The sequence below is a fragment of the Euprymna scolopes genome, chromosome 6 (assembly GCF_053919585.1).
Source record: "Euprymna scolopes isolate OS-2025 chromosome 6, ASM5391958v1, whole genome shotgun sequence".
In the NCBI taxonomy this organism is placed as follows: Eukaryota; Metazoa; Mollusca; class Cephalopoda; order Sepiida; family Sepiolidae; genus Euprymna; species Euprymna scolopes.
Window position 1 is genome coordinate 49,498,878 of NC_136487.1, and position 20,043 is coordinate 49,518,920.

The 20,043-nt window shown below is 37.4% G+C and overlaps 1 protein-coding gene and 2 pseudogenes across 4 annotated transcripts in view; all 3 read left to right on the top strand.

The window, feature by feature from the left end:
* LOC145277642 (uncharacterized) overlaps positions 1–20,043 on the top strand; it is a 763,829-nt gene that overhangs the window by 653,272 nt on the left and 90,514 nt on the right. The window lies entirely within an intron of this gene.
* LOC145278475 (U2 spliceosomal RNA) lies at positions 8,226–8,389 on the top strand (annotated as a pseudogene).
* LOC145278497 (U2 spliceosomal RNA) lies at positions 13,106–13,261 on the top strand (annotated as a pseudogene).

Below are 20,043 nucleotides of genomic sequence, written 5' to 3' on the forward strand. Positions count from 1 at the left end.
AAACTTAGCAGTAATACAAGAATATGGCAAGATAAAACTCAGCTAATTTGTAAATAATCAGAACTTTTTCAATTGCACACGTTTTTTTATTACAAGAAATACGACGGGCGTGCAATAAGTAATGCCCCTGACCCACTTTTGTCTTATCTACCTGAAATTTTGCATGTGCAATGATTTATATCTCTAAGAGTTATGTGGCAAATTACAGCTCTGAACTAATTGTGGTTTCTATTTTACAGGTGTTTGAACAGAGTCAGGTGCGAAATGGAGCCTGTTGAATGTCGAGCAGTGATCCGTTTTTTGTATTCGAAAAGACGCACACCACAGGAGACTTTTGATGAAATGAAAGAAACGCATGGTGATAATGCCCCATCATATGACCTTGTAAAACGCTGGCATCGTGAATTCAAACATGGCCGGAAGTCTGTAGAAACAGCTCCCAGACCTGGTCGCCCCCCTTCGTCCATTGATGAGGCATCTGTCCGTCAAGTTGAGGCTGCCATTTTGGAAGATCGGCGCATTACTATTCGCCAAATAGCCCAAGATGTCAAGATTAGTGCAGGGTATGTGGAAACTATCATTCATGACCATTTGCATATGCATAAGGTGTCTGCCAGATGGATTCCCAGGTTGCTCACACCATTCCAGAAGCGAGAACGCGTCGAGTGCTCGAGGATGAATTTGGAGATGTGTCAGAAGATGAGGCAAAGTTTTTCAAAAGACTGATTACACAGGATGAAACCTGGGTCTATCCCTATGATTCAGAGACCAAATCCCAGTCAATGCAGTGGAAGCACTTGGACTCACCACCTTCAAAGAAAGCAAGGGTGTACCCCTCCGCTGGTAATGCCATGCTCAGTCTTCTGGGACCAGAGTAGTGATGACAGATTTCCTGGCAAAAGAATACCACAATTACAGGAGCCAATTATGCTTCACTTTTGAGGAAATTAAGGGAAGCTATCAAAATCAAGAGGCGGGGCAAGATCAGCAAAGGTACCCTCCTCCTGCAGCACAACGCTCCGGTACACAACTCGCATGTCGCCAGAGCAGAAGCACGGGCGTGTGGTTATTAAATCCTCCCTACTCTCCTGACCTTGCACCCTCTGACTTTCACCTCTTCCCAGCCATGAAGTTGTTTTTGAAAGGAAAGCGTTTCCCAGATGATGCATCCTTGATTTCTGAAATCACATCGTGGTTGGAGGGCCAACCTGGGGTGTTCTACAAAAACGGTCTCCAGAGCTGCATCAAACGATGGGAAAAATGAATAACTCTGGGTGGTTCCTATGTAGAGAAAGACTAATAACTGTGACAAGTTTCGTTGCACTACTGTTATGGGAAGTGGGTCAGGGGTATTACTTATTGCACGTCCCTCCTATTAAGCCAGAAAACATTAGGTGGGTGCAAAAATAATATCGTTTTTTGACGTTTAACATTATTTTTGCACAAACCTAAGTTGACATTGTTATAAAAGCAGAGTAAACTTATTGAAATAATAGCAGACCATCTAGTGTTGCCCGATCGTGAAATACGCATGAATATTATATTTTAATTCATACAAAACTGAGAAATGTGAATGCCAGTATTATATGTTTTCTAAACAATTCACTTTTTGTAAGTAAAAAATACCCGAGCTGAGATCGAAACTATAATCTAAAGACAGTGAGCGAAGTTCGATAACAATTAGGCCAGCTTGACACGTCTGTAAAAAATGTTTTCAAACATACTTATTCTTAACATGAAGTATCTGTCATGTGAACGATTCACGCATATGCATTCGTGAAACAGTTAACTCAAATAAAATTACAATGACCCCCCCACGTACCAATTTTTCAATTTTGATCCCTTAGTAGCCTATTTTCCGGATGATACCTTATTAAAACGTTTTATCGTATCTCTGAATATCGTATATACCAAATATCAAATCTGTAGGCAAAAAATCCGTTGAGTATATCGGTTGAGAAGTGTCCTCACACACACAAATTTTCACTTTTATAGATATATATTAGGTTGAAAAAAAGTTCTTGCGAAGCTTTAATTTTGATTTCAAATGATGTATTTTCAAATAAGTTTTCATTATAATGTGTTTACTTTATCATTTAATGGCGTCTTTCTCTCAATCTTCTAAATTACAAAAAAGCAATTATGCCTTCTTTTCCAGAACGTTGAATACAGGATGGAAAAACAAAACAAATTTACACAATTTTCTTATTTCAATTCAAGCTGGACCGAAAAGCTGCTGAAACAGCTCGCGATATCAACGATACGTTCGGCATAGGAATCACAACTGAACGCACAACACAATGGTGGTTTTAGAAATTTCGTGGCGGCGACGAGAGTAGTGGTCGCCATCAGATGTTGACAACAATCAATTAAGAGCCTTAGTCGAAGCTAATCCACGCGCAACTGTCCATCCATTACAGCTGTTTTTAATGCAGGCGAAACCATTCTGGTTAAGAAGTATTGTTAACAAATTAATCAAATGCATTCGAAAATTTGACAACAACACTCAGCATTAGTCAACAGAAAAAGGCCCAATTCTCCTCCACAATAATGCCCGACAGCACGTTACTAAACCGACTCAACAGAAGTTGAACGAATTGGACTACGAAACGTTGCCTCATCCGCCATACTCCCCAGACCTCGCACCTACTGACTACCACTTTTTCAAGCATCTCGACAACATTCTGCGTAAGAAATCCTTCAAAAACGTTAGGGATATCAAAATAGTCTTCAGCGACTTGATCGCAATCAAACCCTCAAGATTTTTACATTATTGGCATAAATACACATGTTTTGCGTTGGCAAAAGTGTGTTGATTCTGACGGTGCTTGTTTCGATCAATAAATCTTTGTTTGAGCCGAGATATGTTCATCTGAATTGAAAAGTTAAAAACCATAAGAATTTTCTTGTCAACTTAATAGATAATAAGAACTTGAAAAATCCGAACAAAAACAAACATTGATGTACGTAATCTGGACATTATAAAAACATTAGAATAATTCAATATCATCACACTAATTTACACTTTCAAAGATTAGTAATTTTGTACATATGTTGTGTTAGTGAACCATAATAATATACAGTCACTTTTCTTATGTTCACATATATTAACTAGTTATAGTAAGTGATATTATGCGTATATTTGTAAGATGCAATAATCGTCGATATTGGTCCCCCGATTTATCGGAAAGAGACCTATATTTTCAGTGGCGTCCGTGCGTCCGGACGATTGCAAGATAACCGTCCATTAGCTTTCCCAGAAATTTTGCAACAAATTCTATTTCATTAAACAGTAAATTTGTTTTTGTTTTTTTTTCGAAAATCCCCTTTGCGACCCCAGGGGCTCAAAAGAGGTCGAAAATGCACCAAATGGCCCAAAATGACACGTTTTGCGCCATAACTTCCGATTTTTCTGAAACTTAGCAAAATGTGGAGCCCATTGTTCTTAATATAAATCCAGTGTGGGTTATCCTGGCAAAATTCTGGTTCGCGTCCCCGAGGACTTTCAGTGCTAAAAACGCCCCTTGTTTTTTTGGGCTCTTTTTACATATTTCTCAACAAAAACTTGATCTATCTTATTATATAGTTGTTTTTCACGGTCATCATCTCAAATATACATGTATTAAGGCCTGAAACTGCACCATCGTCCGTTTACACCAGGATTCAGCGTCCCCAGAGGCCCAAAAGAGACCAAACTAGCCCTGAATGGTTCAAAATGACACCTTTTGCCCCATAGCGTTTGATCTATTGATTGGATTTCCCTGAAATTTGGACAAAATGTGGAGGCCAATGTTCTTAATATAAATTCAGTATGGATGATCCTGACAATATTCTGGTTCGCATACTTTTTGGACTTTTAGCGCTAAAATCCATGCTTTTCTGGAGCTCTTTTTTACATATTACCCAATAACTAAATATGTCTACCTATATTGTGGTTTTCTATGATGCTAAATTCAAATGCACATGTCTTACAGCGTGTAACTGCACCATTTGTCCATTTTCACTGGGATTCGGCGTTCCCAGGAGCTTAAAAGGAGTCACAGATGCGTTCAAATTGCACAAAATGACACTTTTTACCCCATAACTTTTGCCCCATCCATTAGATTGTTTTCTGAAACTTGGAGAAAATGTGAAGGCAATTAAGGCCACTTCTCACATTCATAATTTTTTCACTATTTTTTGTGACGACAGTTCACATGCAGCACCAGAGAGGGACCACGCATACGCGGGTTGTTTAATCCAAGCAAGGATCCACGCTGCAGCTTCTCGTAATCTAAAGATACGCGTGTCGCCGTTCTTTGTCCTCATAACAATCTACCGGAAGCACTTTTTCTTTCGTGTTTTATTTTGTTTTTTTTGTTTGTTTGTTTGTTTTTTTTACTTCTTTCGCGTAAATTCAATAACACGTTATCATCATTCACGTTTTTTATCTCGTTTTTGTTCATTGCCACGAGAGTTCCTCGACATGAACAAATCGTGTCTCTATTTTAAAAAAATGGTATTTGTTTCATTATTGTTGAAGTTTATCTCCTGCATTTTTTTGTTTCTTTTGGGGGGAAATTTTGAGACAAAAGAATGTTGATATCGAAAAACGTAATAAAAGTTAACAATAGAAATGTGATTAATATTGACATAAAAAATTAACGTGATATGATTATGTTGTTCTCTAAACAATACAATAACACTAACAGAGGCACGTCTAGCGGGAAAATGAATGAAAACTGTTTATTTCAACGCTAGAAAAATTGTAACACACTGACTCAGCATTTGTTATATATATATATATATATATATATATATATAATATTTGTGTTTGCGATACGTTTTGAACAAATTCAATTATTTGTACGAAAGGATATTTACCTAAATGCGAGTTGGGAATAATTTCCCTTTTGACAAAGTTGGTATTCCCAAAGGGGAAGTGCAATATATATGGTTTTTAAAATGCATGTATCCACTGATACGTATTTCGTCGTCTACGAATCATTACAGTAGCTGAATCTAGCGAGATTCGAAATCGGGACCTCGTGGTAAGAAGCTTGAACTTTTACCTCTAAACCATCTCGCACGATTGTCTGGATATATCGCGATTTACGTAAATGTTATTTTCTTTCTTTCAAACACACACACACACACACACACATATATATATATATATATATATATATAAATATATATATATATATATAGAGAGAGAGAGAGAGAGAGAGAGATAACGTAATAAAATTAAGCTGAAAAATAAATGTCCAATGATAAGGTAAACTGCTGATTCTAAAAATCAGGTGAATTGATCAAGTAATGCTTAGTGATTATTTGTCATATTCCACAAACCAAGTAAAGAGATCAAGTAATGCTGAGTTACATTTGTCACATGATCAAGTTATACTGAGTGCTTGATTATCACATTCTAAAGATAATGCACATCGATAAAGTTATGCTTATTTCTTGTTTGTCACATTTCAAAAGGTAGGTAAATTATCAAGTCATGCTGATTGTTATCTGTCACATTCCAAACATTGCGTACATTGATCAAGTAATGCTGAGTGGAGATTTCTTACATTAAAAAAATGAGGTAATTTAAAAGGATCAAACAATAGAATAGGTTAGGAAAATAAAGAGTAAAGTTATATATAAACTGTATTACATTACGTCGTCAATAAGATTTATAGAAAGAGAAACAAAAGAAAAAAAACTCGTTTGACGAGATAAATTTAAATTCAAAACGCCATAGACTAAAGAGGTTTCTCATTCCTCTTTCTGCGACCTTTGTTGACTTGATAATGCAGTAAGTGTTCAATATAATTTTACTCTTTGTACACTTAACGTATTATATATATATATATATATATATATATATATATATATTATATATTATATATATTATATTATATATATATATATTATATATATTATATTATATATATATATATATTATATATATATATTATATATATATATATGCGTGAGTGTACGCGTGTGCATTGATATGTGTGTGCATTAATAAAAATGCAAACCCATTGTACGGACCTGTTTAAGAAAGCAGAAATGTTTCGATTAATTTCTAACAAAAGTGCATTGAGAATGGTGGTGACTATGTAGAAAAATAAATTTTGAAACACAAAGGTCGCTTATTTTAATGAAACCATTCTTAAAATTTTGGAGTTAAAAGAAATGGGCAGTTTTACTTTTCGAATCACCCTCGTGTACATAATACATACATGCATACATACATGCATGCATACATACGTACATACATACATATATATGTATATACACACATATATATATGTATATATATATATATATATATATATATATATATATATATATATGCTTGTGTGTGCGCACCCACGTGAAGCATTTTTCTTTAATACATGTCTAAGTAATCAGCTATAAAAGTTATTGTTCATCTCATTTTTTATACTTGTTTTAGTTGACGGTGCAACAATAAAATGGTGTACCATAATTAGAATAAGAACTCACCATATTTGCAAACGCTTTCGACTCTTGTGTGTGTCAAGATGGGATATTTTATGTTATCGAACATTTTAACCGATTATCAATAGCTTACAATTTCGAAATATTTAAGATTTCTTGGGACTGACAGAACGAGTGCATGCGAGCCCCGTTGATTAAATAAAGTATACTGGTGAAAATTTTCTACAGATTCCCGAATTCGAACAGAAAGATTCCTGAGTATGAACAGCCACATCTGATTAATAATAATAATAATAATAATAATAATAATAATAATAATAATAATAATAATAATAATAATATATACATATATATATATACATATACATATATATACATATATATATATATATATATATATATGCGCGTATGTGTCTGTGTCTGTGTGTATAATGATTATTTTTATTTCATTGGCCAATTTTCAGTCTTAATTCATATTCTATTATATTTTTCTTGCGATGGAAGCATTGATCTTGATTTTACAATCGTTTTGCAACGCGCAGTTTCCTAATTCAAACGCGCTGTTTTTCGACAACGCCTATTAAAATTTCATGAGAATCATTTATAAAAACGCTAGCGTGATATGCATTGATTTGCATATCAAAGAACCCCCTCCCCGCAAAAAGACGATATAAAATTACTAAAGTAAGGAGGGCAAGGCAGTAAAGTTGTTTTAACCGAATTGAAATTTAGAATATCGTACGAAAGCGGACTAAAATCCTTTTTTAATTTCAAAAACGTTCATATCATTCAAGCACTACCGTGTTTCAATATATGGTTAAGTGGCAGTTTTAGTCGTTTAGAACTGCTTTAAAGCTTCACCGCTCAGTCATTTTTCGATTAAATTACAGATATTTATTACAGTTTACAGATAACCTTCTCAATTATATTGTGAAAAAAAATTTTCAATTTTCCTTCAGTAAAACAAAAGTTATGATGAATTTATTAGTGTTCAAAATCGTGCAAAACAACGTAAGGAGGCGAGCGACGTCTTTTTTTGACTGGTTTCCCGAGCAACCACGTCGGTTCAGCGACTACTTTTGCTACTAATTCACCGCTCTCGCGAAAAGAGATGTAACGAGTGAAATAGGGGGAAAGCATGAAAGGGAGATAATTGGGAGGATTTTATTGAAATCGCCATACATTGTTATTACATATGTGTATGTTATGTTTATGGAGGCAAATAAAAAAGACTGAAATTAAACAAAGAAAAAGTGAATTTACTAGAAGCCTAGAAAAATCATGGATTGCAATAGAAAAATTCGAGCATGAAAACTAGTTAAGCTTAAACATAGAAAAGTAAACGACTTGTTGTTAAAACTGGAAATGAAAAGGACAAGATATTCTAGTAAAAAATATATTAAATTAATAAGTTAAAATATTGCCAAAAAGAAGCTTTTAGAGTCAATTTATAACAGTATATAACTAATTCTTATTGCTGCAATATTTTAAGTTATAAATTTATTGTATTTTTACTAGAATATCATGTCCTTTTAATTTCTAGTTTTAACAACTAGTTCTTTACTTTTAAAATATTTAAGCTTAACCAGATTACTTTTCATGCTCATTAAATTTATTAACATGACTCTAGTTTAACATCGTATTTTTAGTCTCGTGTAAGCGATTCTATAAGTCAATCCATCGGTCGGTCTGTCGGTCAGTCTGTCTGTCCGTAACACTTTTTCTACTTTGGGCTTTTTGGTTAAGATCAAAGGTCTGTTCTTAATAGATGTGGTATTAGCTTTTTAAGCTTTTCTTGGCCTTTCGGCCAAGATCAAGGTGTAGTATCTGTTCCGGCAGATACTGCAAGCTATGACTAGCTATGACTAGCAAAGACCAGATGTGGGGGCAACCCCACATGCCTGATCTTTAACCAGCTCCCATTTCCCACCTCTCGGGAGCTGGTCCCCTTTTTCCCTTCCCCCTCCCTTCACTCCTCACATTAAAAATTGGCCTTGTGCCTAATTTGCTCGGTGGGGGAGCAAATAAATGCCATCTGTTCTACAGATGCTGCAAGCTATGACTAGCTATGACTAGCAAAGACCAGATGTGGGGGCAACCCCACATGTCTGACCTTTAACCAGCTCCCATTTCCCACCTCTCGGGAGCTGGTCCCCTTTTTCCCTTCCCCCTCCCTTCACTCCTCACATTAAAAATCGGCCTTGTGCCTTATTTACTCAGTGGGGGAGCAAATAAATACCATCTGTTCCGGCAGATGCTGCACTTAAGATAATTTGTACCAGTCAATGGAGGGGAAACCCTCTATACTGGGACAATTATTATTTTTGGTAACCAGAGTGCCCCCTTTTTGCCTACTTTTAGGGGAGCTGGTTTTTACCTCACATTAAAAACGGCCTTGTGCCTAATTTGCTCAGTGGGGGAGTAAATAAATACCATCTGTTTCGGCAGATACTGCAAGCTATGACTAGCAAAGACCAGATGTGGGGGCAACCCCACATGCCTGACCTTTAACCAGCTCCCATTTCCCACCTCTCGGGAGCTGGTCCCCTTTTTCCCTTCCCCCTCCCTTCACTCCTCACATTAAAAATTGGCCTTGTGCCTAATTTGCTCGGTGGGGGAGCAAATAAATACCATCTGTTCCGGCAGATACTGCAAGCTATGACTAGCTATGACTAGCTATGACTAGCAAAGACCAGATGTGGGGGCAACCCCACATGCCTGACCATTAACCAGCTCCCATTTCCCACCTCTCGGGAGCTGGTCCCCTTTTTTCCTTCCCCCTCCCTTCACTCCTCACATTAAAAATCGGCCTTGTGCCTAATTTGCTCGGTGGGGGAGCAAATAAATACCATCTGTTCCGGCAGATGCTGCAAGCTATGACTAGCTAGGACTAGCTAGGACTAGCAAAGACCAGATGTGGGGGCAACCCCACATGCTTGACATTTAACCAGCTCCCATTTCATACCTCTCGGGAGCTGGTCCCCTTTTCCCCTTCCCCCTCCCTTCACTCCTCACATTAAAAATTGTCCTTGTGCCTAATTTGCTCGGTGGAGGAGCAAATAAATACCATCTGTTCCGGCAGATACTGCAGGCTACGACTAGCTATGACTAGCAAAGACCAGATGTGGGGGCGACCCCACATGCCTGACCTTCAACCAGCTCCCATTTCCCACCTCTCGGGAGCTGGTCTCCGTTTTTCCCTTCCCCCTCCCTTCACTCCTCACATTAAAAATCGGCCTTGTTCCTAATTTGCTCGGTGGGGGAGCAAATAAATACCATCTGTTCCGGCAGATACTGCAAGCAAAGACAAGATGTGGGGGAAACCCCACATACCTGACCTTTAACCAGCTCCCATTTCCCACCTCTCGGGAGCTGGTCCCCTTTTTCCCTTCCCCCTCCCTTCACTCCTCACATTAAAAATCGGCCTTGTGCTTAATTTGCTTGGTGGGGGAGCAAATAAATACCATCTATTACCGGCAGATACTGCAAGCTATGACTAGCAAAGACCAGATGTGGGCGCAACCCCACATGTCTGACCTTTAACCAGCTCCCATTTCCCACCTCTCGGGAGCTGGTCCCCTTTTTCCCTTCCCCCTCCCTTCACTCCTCACATTAAAAATCGGCCTTGTGCCTTATTTGCTCGGTGGGGGAGCAAATAAATACCATTCGTTCCGGCAGATACTGCAGGCTAGGACTAGCTATGACTAGCAAAGACCAGATGTGGGGGCAACCCCACATGCCTGACCTTTAACCAGCTCCCATTTCCCACCTCTCGGGAGCTGGTCCCCTTTTTCCCTTCCACCTCCCTTCACTCCTCACATTAAAAATCGGCCTTGTGCCTAATTTGCTCGGTGGGGGAGCAAATAAATACCATCTGTTTCGGCAGATGCTGCAAGCTATGTCTAGCTAGGACTAGCAAAGACCAGATGTGGGGAAAACCCCACATTCTTGACCTTTAACCAGCTCCCATTTCCCACCTCTCGGGAGCTGGTCCCCGTTTTTCCCTTCCCCCTCCCTTCACTCCTCACATTAAAAATCGGCCTTGTTCCTAATTTGCTCGGTGGGGGAGCAAATAAATACCATCTGTTCCGGCAGATACTGCAAGCAAAGATAAGATGTGGGGGAAACCCCACATACCTGACCTTTAACCAGCTCCATTTCCCACCTCTCGGGAGCTGGTCCCCTTTTTCCCTTCCCCCTCCCGTCACTCCTCACATTAAAAATCGGCCTTGTGCTTAATTTGCTTGGTGGGGGAGCAAATAAATACCATCTTTTCCGGCAGATACTGCAAGCTATGACTAGCAAAGACCAGATGTGGGCGCAACCCCACATGTCTGACCTTTAACCAGCTCCCATTTCCAACCTCTCGGGAGCTGGTCCCCTTTTTTCCTTCCCCCTCCCTTCACTCCCTACATTAAAAATCGGCCTTGTGCCTTATTTGCTCGGTGGGGGAGCAAATAAATACCATCTGTTCCGGCAGATACTGCAGGCTAGGACTAGCTATGACTAGCAAAGACCAGATGTGGGGGCAACCCCACATGCCTGACCTTAAACCAGCTCCCATTTCCCATCTCTCGGGAGCTGATCCCCTTTTTCCCTTCCCCCTCCCTTCACTCCTCACATTAAAAATCGGCCTTGTGCCTAATTTGCTCGGTGGGGGAGCAAATAAATACCATCTGTTTCGGCAGATGCTGCAAGCTATGACTAGCTAGGACTAGCAAAGACCAGATGTGGGGGAAACCCCACATTCTTGACCTTTAACCAGCTCCCATTTCCCACCTCTCGGGAGCTGGTCCCCTTTTCCCCTTTCCCCTCCCTTCACTCCTCACATTAAAAATCGGCCTTGTGCCTAATTTGCTCGGTGGGGGAGCAAATAAATACCATCTGTTTCGGCAGATGCTGCAAGCTATGACTAGCTAGGACTAGCAAAGACCAGATGTGGGGGAAACCCCACATTCTTGACCTTTAACCAGCTCCCATTTCCCACCTCTCGGGAGCTGGTCCCCTTTTCCCCTTCCCCCTCCCTTCACTCCTCACATTAAAAATCGGCCTTGTGCCTAATTTGCTCGATGGGGGAGCAAATAAATACCATCTGTTCCGGCAGATACTGCAAGCTATGACTAGCTATGACTAGCTATGACTAGCAAAGACCAGATGTGGGGGCAACCCCACATGCCTGACCTTTAACCAGCTCCCATTTCCCACCTCTCGGGAGCTTGTCCCCTTTTTCCCTTCCCCCTGCCTTCGCTCCTCACATTAAAAATCGGCCTTGTTCCTAATTTGCTCGGTGGGGGAGCAAATAATTACCATCTGTTCCGGCAGATACTGCAAGCTATGACAAGCAAAGACCAGATGTGGGCGCAACCCCACATGTCTGACCTTTAACCAGCTCCCATTTCCCACCTCTCGGGAGCTGGTCCCCTTTTTCCCTTCCCCTGCCTTCACTCCTCACATTAAAAATCGGCCTTGTGCCTTATTTGCTCGGTGGGGGGGCAAATAAATACCATCTGTTCCAGCAGATACTGCAAGCAAAGACCAGATGTGGGGGCAACCCCACATATCTGACCTTTAACCAGCTCCCATTTCCCACCTCTCGGGAACCTGTCCCCTTTTTCCCTTCCCCCTCCCTTCACTCCTCACATTAAAAATCGGCCTTGTGCTTAATTTTCTTGGTGGGGGAGCAAATAAATACCATCTGTTCCGGCAGATACTGCAAGCTATGACTAGCAAAGACCAGATGTGGACGCAACCCCACATGTCTGACCTTTAACCAGCTCCCATTTCCCACCTCTCGGGAGCTGGTCCCCTTTTTCCCTTCCCCCTCCCGTCACTCCTCACATTAAAAATCGGCCTTGTGCCTTATTTGCTCGGTGGGGGAGCAAATAAATACCATCTGTTCCGGCAGATGCTGCAAGCTATGACTAGCTATGACTAGCTAGGACTAGCAAAGACCAGATGTGGGGGCAACCCCACATGCTTGACATTTAACCAGCTCCCATTTCATACCTCTCGGGAGCTGGTCCCCTTTTCCCCTTCCCCCTCCCTTCACTCCTCACATTAAAAATCGGCCTTGTGCCTAATTTGCTCGGTGGGGGATCAAATAAATACCATCTGTTCCGGCAGATACTGCAAGCTATGACTAGCAAAGACCAGATGTGGGGGCAACCCCACATGCCTGACCATTAACCAGCTCCCATTTCCCACCTCTCGGGAGCTGGTCCCCTTTTTCCATTCCCCCTCCCTTCACTCCTCACATTAAAAATCGGCCTTGTGCCTAATTTGCTCGGTGGGCGAGCAAATAAATACCATCTGTTCCGGCAGATACTGCAAGAAAAGACTATATGTGGGAGCAGCCCCTCATATAAGACCTTGGTCAATGTAGAGGCAACCCTTCATACCAATTGTCACTTTCCAGCTCCTATTTCCCACCCATCGGGAGCTGGTCCCCTCTCCCCTCCCCCTTTCCCTCTCTCTCCACATTAAAAAACGGCCTTGTGCCTAATTTTCTCAGTGGGGAAGTAAATAAATACAAACATTTTGATGTTTCATACCAATTGTCACTATCCAGTTCCCCTACTCCCAGGGGATTTTGTCCCCATTTCCCCTTAACTCCTCACTTTAAAAATCGGCCTTGTGCCTAATTTGCTCGGTGGGAGAGCAAATAAATACCCTTTTCTTGGCCTTTTGGCCAAGATCAAAGTGTAGTATCTGTCTTACTACTTGTTGCACTTATGTTTGTAACTTTGTGATATAAAGTGGGGGATCACTTTTCTGTATTGATATAATGTAAAATAATCACTCATTTTACAACAAGTCAGTCTCAAAGCCATTCAAGTCATTCTCCGGATCATTCAAGTTGTTTTTGAAGGATTCCGGTTATTTTTTTAAGCATTCGTCATTCTTAAGCTCATTCAATTCATACTTAAGTTCATTAAAGTCATTCTTAATCATTTAATTTTTAATTTATTTAAGTCATTTCATCCCATTTTTCGGTCATTTTAGTTTATCTTTAAGAATTTCATGTCAATCCTACATTCACGCATTCATTCATTACACGAGAGCACGCGACTAATGGCTATCGGCCTTGTTTTGGAAAGGTTTTAATGTAAAAATCTGCACAAATTCTAAATATACTGTGTATTATAATTACAACTATATTTCTCTTTGTCTTCTTGCCAATCTCTTCGCCTCTTTTCTTTTTCTTCTTCTTCTTCTGCTTCTTCTTCTTCTTTCTGCACTCTTCTGTGCTTACTCTTTTTTTTAACTGCCTCGCTTTACTTCACTTGTCATTTGTCTTTTTTTCCATTTTCCTTCTTTTCTTACAGTATTTAAATCATTTTTACAGAAAACATAACAGGAAACAACTTGTGAAATAGATGTTATACTTATAAAAACATCGAAATGTTTTTTTTATTGATTCCTATATAAGGAATTTTAAAACAAAAAGCTAAAAATGAAATATACATAAAAAAAACGAAAAAGGAAATACCACATCTAATGGCGCGTTACTTGCGTTTGTGTGCAAAACAAATGTGACGTCATTCCACGTCGAAAACATAGAACTCAGGTGTCCTTTCATAATTTAAGGAATTATCACGAGGCATAAGTGACAACGAAGAGACAAACTGATGTCGGACTTCGCTTCAGCAAAGGGGAATTATGTCAGAAAAAAATGGAAATGACATGTGTCTGTACATGACAAGTTCTGTCAGAAATAATATAAATTCTTTTTTTTTTTCAATTTATTTCCCACGGAAAATGATATGGAAAAGGTCAAATGTCTACAGAAAGAGTCATGTCTTGTTATAGGAGTATATCTGTTTAACATTCTGCTATGTATGACGTACTCTAACTTATGAAACGTAGGAGATTGTACTTTCTCTTCGCTCATTTTTCATGTTTCTCTATCTCCATATCTGCACACACACAGACACACACACATTCACGCAGACAAACACACACACACACACACACACACACACACACACACATATATATATATATATATATATATATATATATATATATATATATATATAAAATTATTTAATATAATAATTATTTAATACCTACAGACAGTAATGTTTCACCCTTTCTGGAATCATCAGTGCAAGGTGTGACAATTAATACCAGTCGATAGATTCGAACCAGGCTTCATTAGCAAGGACCTAATCAATTAGACTACTGTTAACCACAAGAAATACTGTTGAATTTAAACACTTCCTTTTTAAATGCTTTTTAACGTATGTCAGAGTGATCTAATCATTATATGATGATCTGCGCATAATAGCTAAATTGACGGACTTTAATTCAACTGAAAGTGTTCAACGATAAGAAACAAGTGTCTTACAGGGGCTGACATAATTATTTACTATAATAATTAAGTACATACAGATACTATATATATATTAAATATTAATACGAATACACAGAAAATAATTTACCACTTTCCAAATGTGAGAGGATGTGAGACAAGGTCGAAAGGGGAGATAATGGGTCAGCGCCATAAGAGCAGGAACACTCCGACACTGCAAAAATCAGTCTCAGTAGCCCTGTCGACATTCCACAGTGAGAGTACTTCAGACAACAAGCGATGAACTTGCTTCTTTTTATAATTATAATTAAAGCCGGGGAGCATTGTTTGGGAGGGCTTACTTCCTAAAGTGATACAGAACATTTTGCATCAGTCCGACATTTTGATCCAGTTCCTCTCGGACTGATTGTCGACGTTGGAACCGCGACTAACATTAATTAAGAAGTTATCAGAACATAGCGAGAATTATATTTACAGCACGATATGCACGTGTTAGCGCAGCCGCTATCTTGTCCGTTCTCCCTTGAACTCTCTAGTTTTTTTTTCTTTTCATCTATATAAGGTAACTAGCAGGGCTACCCGGCGTTGCTCGGGACCGTATAAACAATGAAAAAACAAAAGCAGATATTGAACATAGATTTTATTCTTAGGGGAGAGGAATCTTTCATCTCAAGTTTTAGCGTTACAAACAAACATTTGTCTTTTATATATATACATAATGACAGGTTTTTTTGGGGGCCCCCTCGAAGATAACTGATCAGTTGACCAACTTCTAGTGGTCCGTTTGACGTGAAATTTCGATATTTGTCATCCAGGTGATGGGGCTTTGATATGATACCAAATTTGTCAAGTTTGGTTCCGTCTTTCAAAAGTTTTAGCGTTACAAACAAACATACATACATACACACAGACGTTTGGCTTTTATATATATAGATAACTCTTACTTCCTTTATTAGAGTAATTTCCCCTTTAGCTCTTCATCCCTATAACACTTTCCCACTACTTCCTGCAAGCTAATGCCTCTATAATTACCACACCGAAATTTTTACACTTTCCTTTATAAATTGTGATCATTATTGCATCGATTCAATCTTGGAGCATAGCATTACCATACTAAACAGCAATGTTTAAATGTGCGGACTGTGGTGATAAGGCTATCATCTCTTAATAGCAATTGTTCAACAGGTATCGCATCAAATTCTGTTACTTTTCTCTTATTAATCTCTTTTAATATTGTTTTGGTCTCCCCAATGGCCTCCTTTTGAGAAAGACTATAAATAACGATATAATTTACTTCAGACGGATTAGCAAAAGATCTCGAAAATGTTCTGCCCATCGTTGTTGAAAAGGGTTGAATCTTCCGGTATGAATGCTTTTTATGTTATATGTAGCGGTTCTTTTGAGAGTAGAGCCATGTTCAACCTTTGCATTTCTTTGGCAATTGTTTTTATGGTATCTCCATATAGATCCAAATTTTCCTGCTCCATTATAAGTTTTGATAGGAGTAATTGAGTTCTTGTAACTGCGGCGGCTGGGAAAAAACCTTGATCATTGGGTATATTTCTAATCCAAAGTATCATGCTTGGTAGTGCATCCAGCCAACTCTGTTTTTGTGCTATGATCGCAGTAAACTTCCAATTACTCCGTTTATTTGAGGATGAGGTGCTGTTGTGCAGAGTTTATGGAATCCAATGATAATGAATAGGTCTCTGAACAGTTTGCTTTCAAACTGCCTTTCTCGATCTGTCACCAGGTGTAATGGAACTCCAAAGCGGGAGATCCATGTTTTTAAGAAGGCTAATCTGATGATAAAATCAGATGTGTTCTGTAAAGGTGTGGCTTCCGCCTATCTTATTGCTCTATCAATGCATATAAGTACATATCTAGCTGAAGATGTGTATTGTATATAGTGGCGGGTGGTAAGGGGCCAATTATATTTGTTGGAGGCTGCGGCCTAAAAGCTTGTCTGATTTTGTAATACATATCTTTTCAATTTTTGCCGTCATAATCTGTCTGAATGTCTGCTGACAATTTAGACCAACCACTTTTTCTTAAACCGGCGTATCTCACACTGTACTTTTAATTTTGCTTCTTCATACACTTTTTCTGAAGTTATCTTATCTGATCCATTAGAACACAAACATATATCGTGAGTCTTTTTCTTCTTTTCACAAACATTAGTGATCTTTTTCATCAAACCAATCTCTATGTTTGGTTTTCTTAAAGTCAGGAATCTCAGCTTCTTTGCTATATACTTGTGACTTGAATCGTTCTCAAGTTCCGTTAAACGAAATATTAATAAATGAATTGTAAAAGATATTAGCATAGAGCAATGTTTTTATTTAAAAAAACTATATATATATATATATATAAGATATAAGAAAGAAAGAAAGAAAGAAAGAAAGAGAGACACAGAGGAAGAGGGAAAGAGAGAGAAAAGAAAAAGGAAGAAATCAAGTTATATTTTCATCAAAGGTTCGTATTTATTTCAAGACGTCCTCTGGGAGAAATGAAGAAGAAAAAAAAACACACCAGTACAAATATCTGGAAATAAATTATTGATGTTCAAATATTTGTATCGGTACGTATGTCTTTTTTTTAATGTGGTAGTAACACTCTTGTAGAATCTTTTTAAAAGGTAATTGATGGCTTCATATCTGGAAAATATTAAACTGGAATATAAACACACACACGCACACCCACACGCATATATATATATATATATATATATATATATATATATATATATATATATATATATATATATATATATATATATATAGGTTGACTCATGGAACACTTTCGATTCGGTTTTTAGATTGATAAGAGGTAAAAATTAGATTTAAAAAACAAAGTTGTCAATGGCAGGAGTAAATCAACAAATTTTCGCCATCTAGTCATTGCTCAATCGGTAAAGACGAATGATGAACCGCTAAATAACGGCTGAGGCTAGAGCGCTAAACGATTTGGTATCAGTTTCGCGGATGGCACCGAATTTATATATATTTGGGAAAATTTGTATTTACATAGACTCGAGTATATATATATATATATATATATATATATATATATATATATATATATATATATATATATATGTCATCACTATTAAAAACTAATATATATAAAACATATAACTTTCATGGGTGTAGGAGATTTATAGATGACCTTATATGTATAAACGATAATGATGAATTCGAAAAAAATATACACCTTATATATCCAAACGAATTAAAATTGAATTGTGAACATAGAGGACAATACGCTACATTTTTGGATTTAGATATAAAAATTGAGGATTGGATTTTTCTTTATAAAATATTTGATAAAAAAACGCCTTCCCTTTTAAAATAGTACGTATGCCGCATAAAGATAGCACCTGCCCTGCTTTTATGTTTTATGAAACCATTATGTCAGAGTTTTTGAGAATAGCTCGCGTTACTTTAAAATTACCAGATTTTATACCACCAGTTTCTAACTTAGTAATAATGATGATAAAACAAGGTAGGGATAAAAATAAAATATTTAAACAGTAAAATAAAGCATTTTTTCGATATCCTGATGCTTTTGAATCGTTTAAGATTGCCCAGACTATATTAATACAGGAAATCCAAAACTATATTAGCAATAGTAATTGTCTGTGTTTTCATTGATTGAGATTGTCGGACTGACTTCCTCATCTTGGTTGTTATTGTCACAACGTTTCGGCCGTTTTTCCCTCCGGCCTTCATCAGGTGTTTGTATCGAACTGTCTCAAAACAGAGAATCAGCAACTATGTCCCAGAGCCTTGCTGGAGTCCGAACACGGTACCCCCGTAATAATAATAAAGGGTTGGGTTCGAGACTCCTAACAAACGGTTCCCCAGTTCGATACAAAACACCTAATGAAGGCCGGAGGGTAAAACGGCCGAAACGTTGTGACAATAACAACCAAGATGAGGAAGTCAGTCCGACAATCTCAATCAATACATTAGCAATGTATAAAATGTATTTATAATTACATATAATAAAATTATAATAATAATGAAAAAAAATGTATATATGTAAAAATATGTTTAACCTTTATAAATCTAATTTTAAATAAATAAGAATTTAAATATACTAAATACTAATCATAGTGGGGGTGATAAGTAGTTAAATGGATTAATCCGTAATCTTATAAATACAAGACTGATACATTAAAAAATATATCCATTTTAAATGTGGAAATTGATGAATCACACAGGTAAGAAATTCATTTTTATAGTATGAAAAGGTTAGTAACTGCAATTAAGAATTGGAAATTGGATCAAATGTTTGTAACATGTCTTCTTCCTAAGATTAAGGGTGGTGGTGTTTGATCAACACTGCTGGGGAGTCATGATGTAATATACTGTCTTGTTTTTAAATCCCCGAAACAGTGTTTTATGGTAAACAACTGATGATCCCTTGAAAAATAAATTATGGGTACTATAGTAAATTCGAGAGCGAGTTGATGCGGTGATTGCAGGTGATTAAATAACTTACTGACTAGATGGTTTTCTAACGAATGATAAAAAATATTTTTGTATAGTTTTAAAGGTTGAAAACTTTAAAGACTATATATATGTATATATATATATATATATATATATATATATATATATAATGTGTGTATATATGTTCCATGGGTCAACATATATATATATATATATGTATATATATATATATTTGTTATATATATAGTCATCAATATTAATTTAAATTAATATCAAGGAAACCATGGTACATCTCGTATATGTACGAAATGTGTATAAAAATGATCAATTAAAAAATACATAAAAGATATCCCTGTGCTAGTGCTTTCTCTTTCTCTCTCTCTCTCTCTCTCTCTCTCTCTCTCTCTCTCTGTATATATTTGTAGACATATAATTTGTAGACATGCTGATGACCCTTTTTGTTTCTGAAATTTTTGTCAAATATGCTATTAACCATGTTAACTTGTTACATATAAAACAGAAAGAAAAAAAAAGTAACCTATGAAAACGAGAACCTCCCAAATCAAAACCTTGAATAATTATCTAAACTCAAATGTAAATTAATATTAAGCCGACTTCACAAATTGATAAAAGTTCATTATTGGATTTTAATTATGAGGTGAGGCTCGAAGATTCCAACCCGACAGATAACGCAAATTTTTTTTTTAAAATAAAAATAGACAAAGAAATAAAAAAATAAAATAAAAAATAAATAAAAGCATTACCCCACCAGACATACACACGCAATGTCCACCATATCTTTATGTAGCTAGAATGAAAGTCTACCAGCTTCCC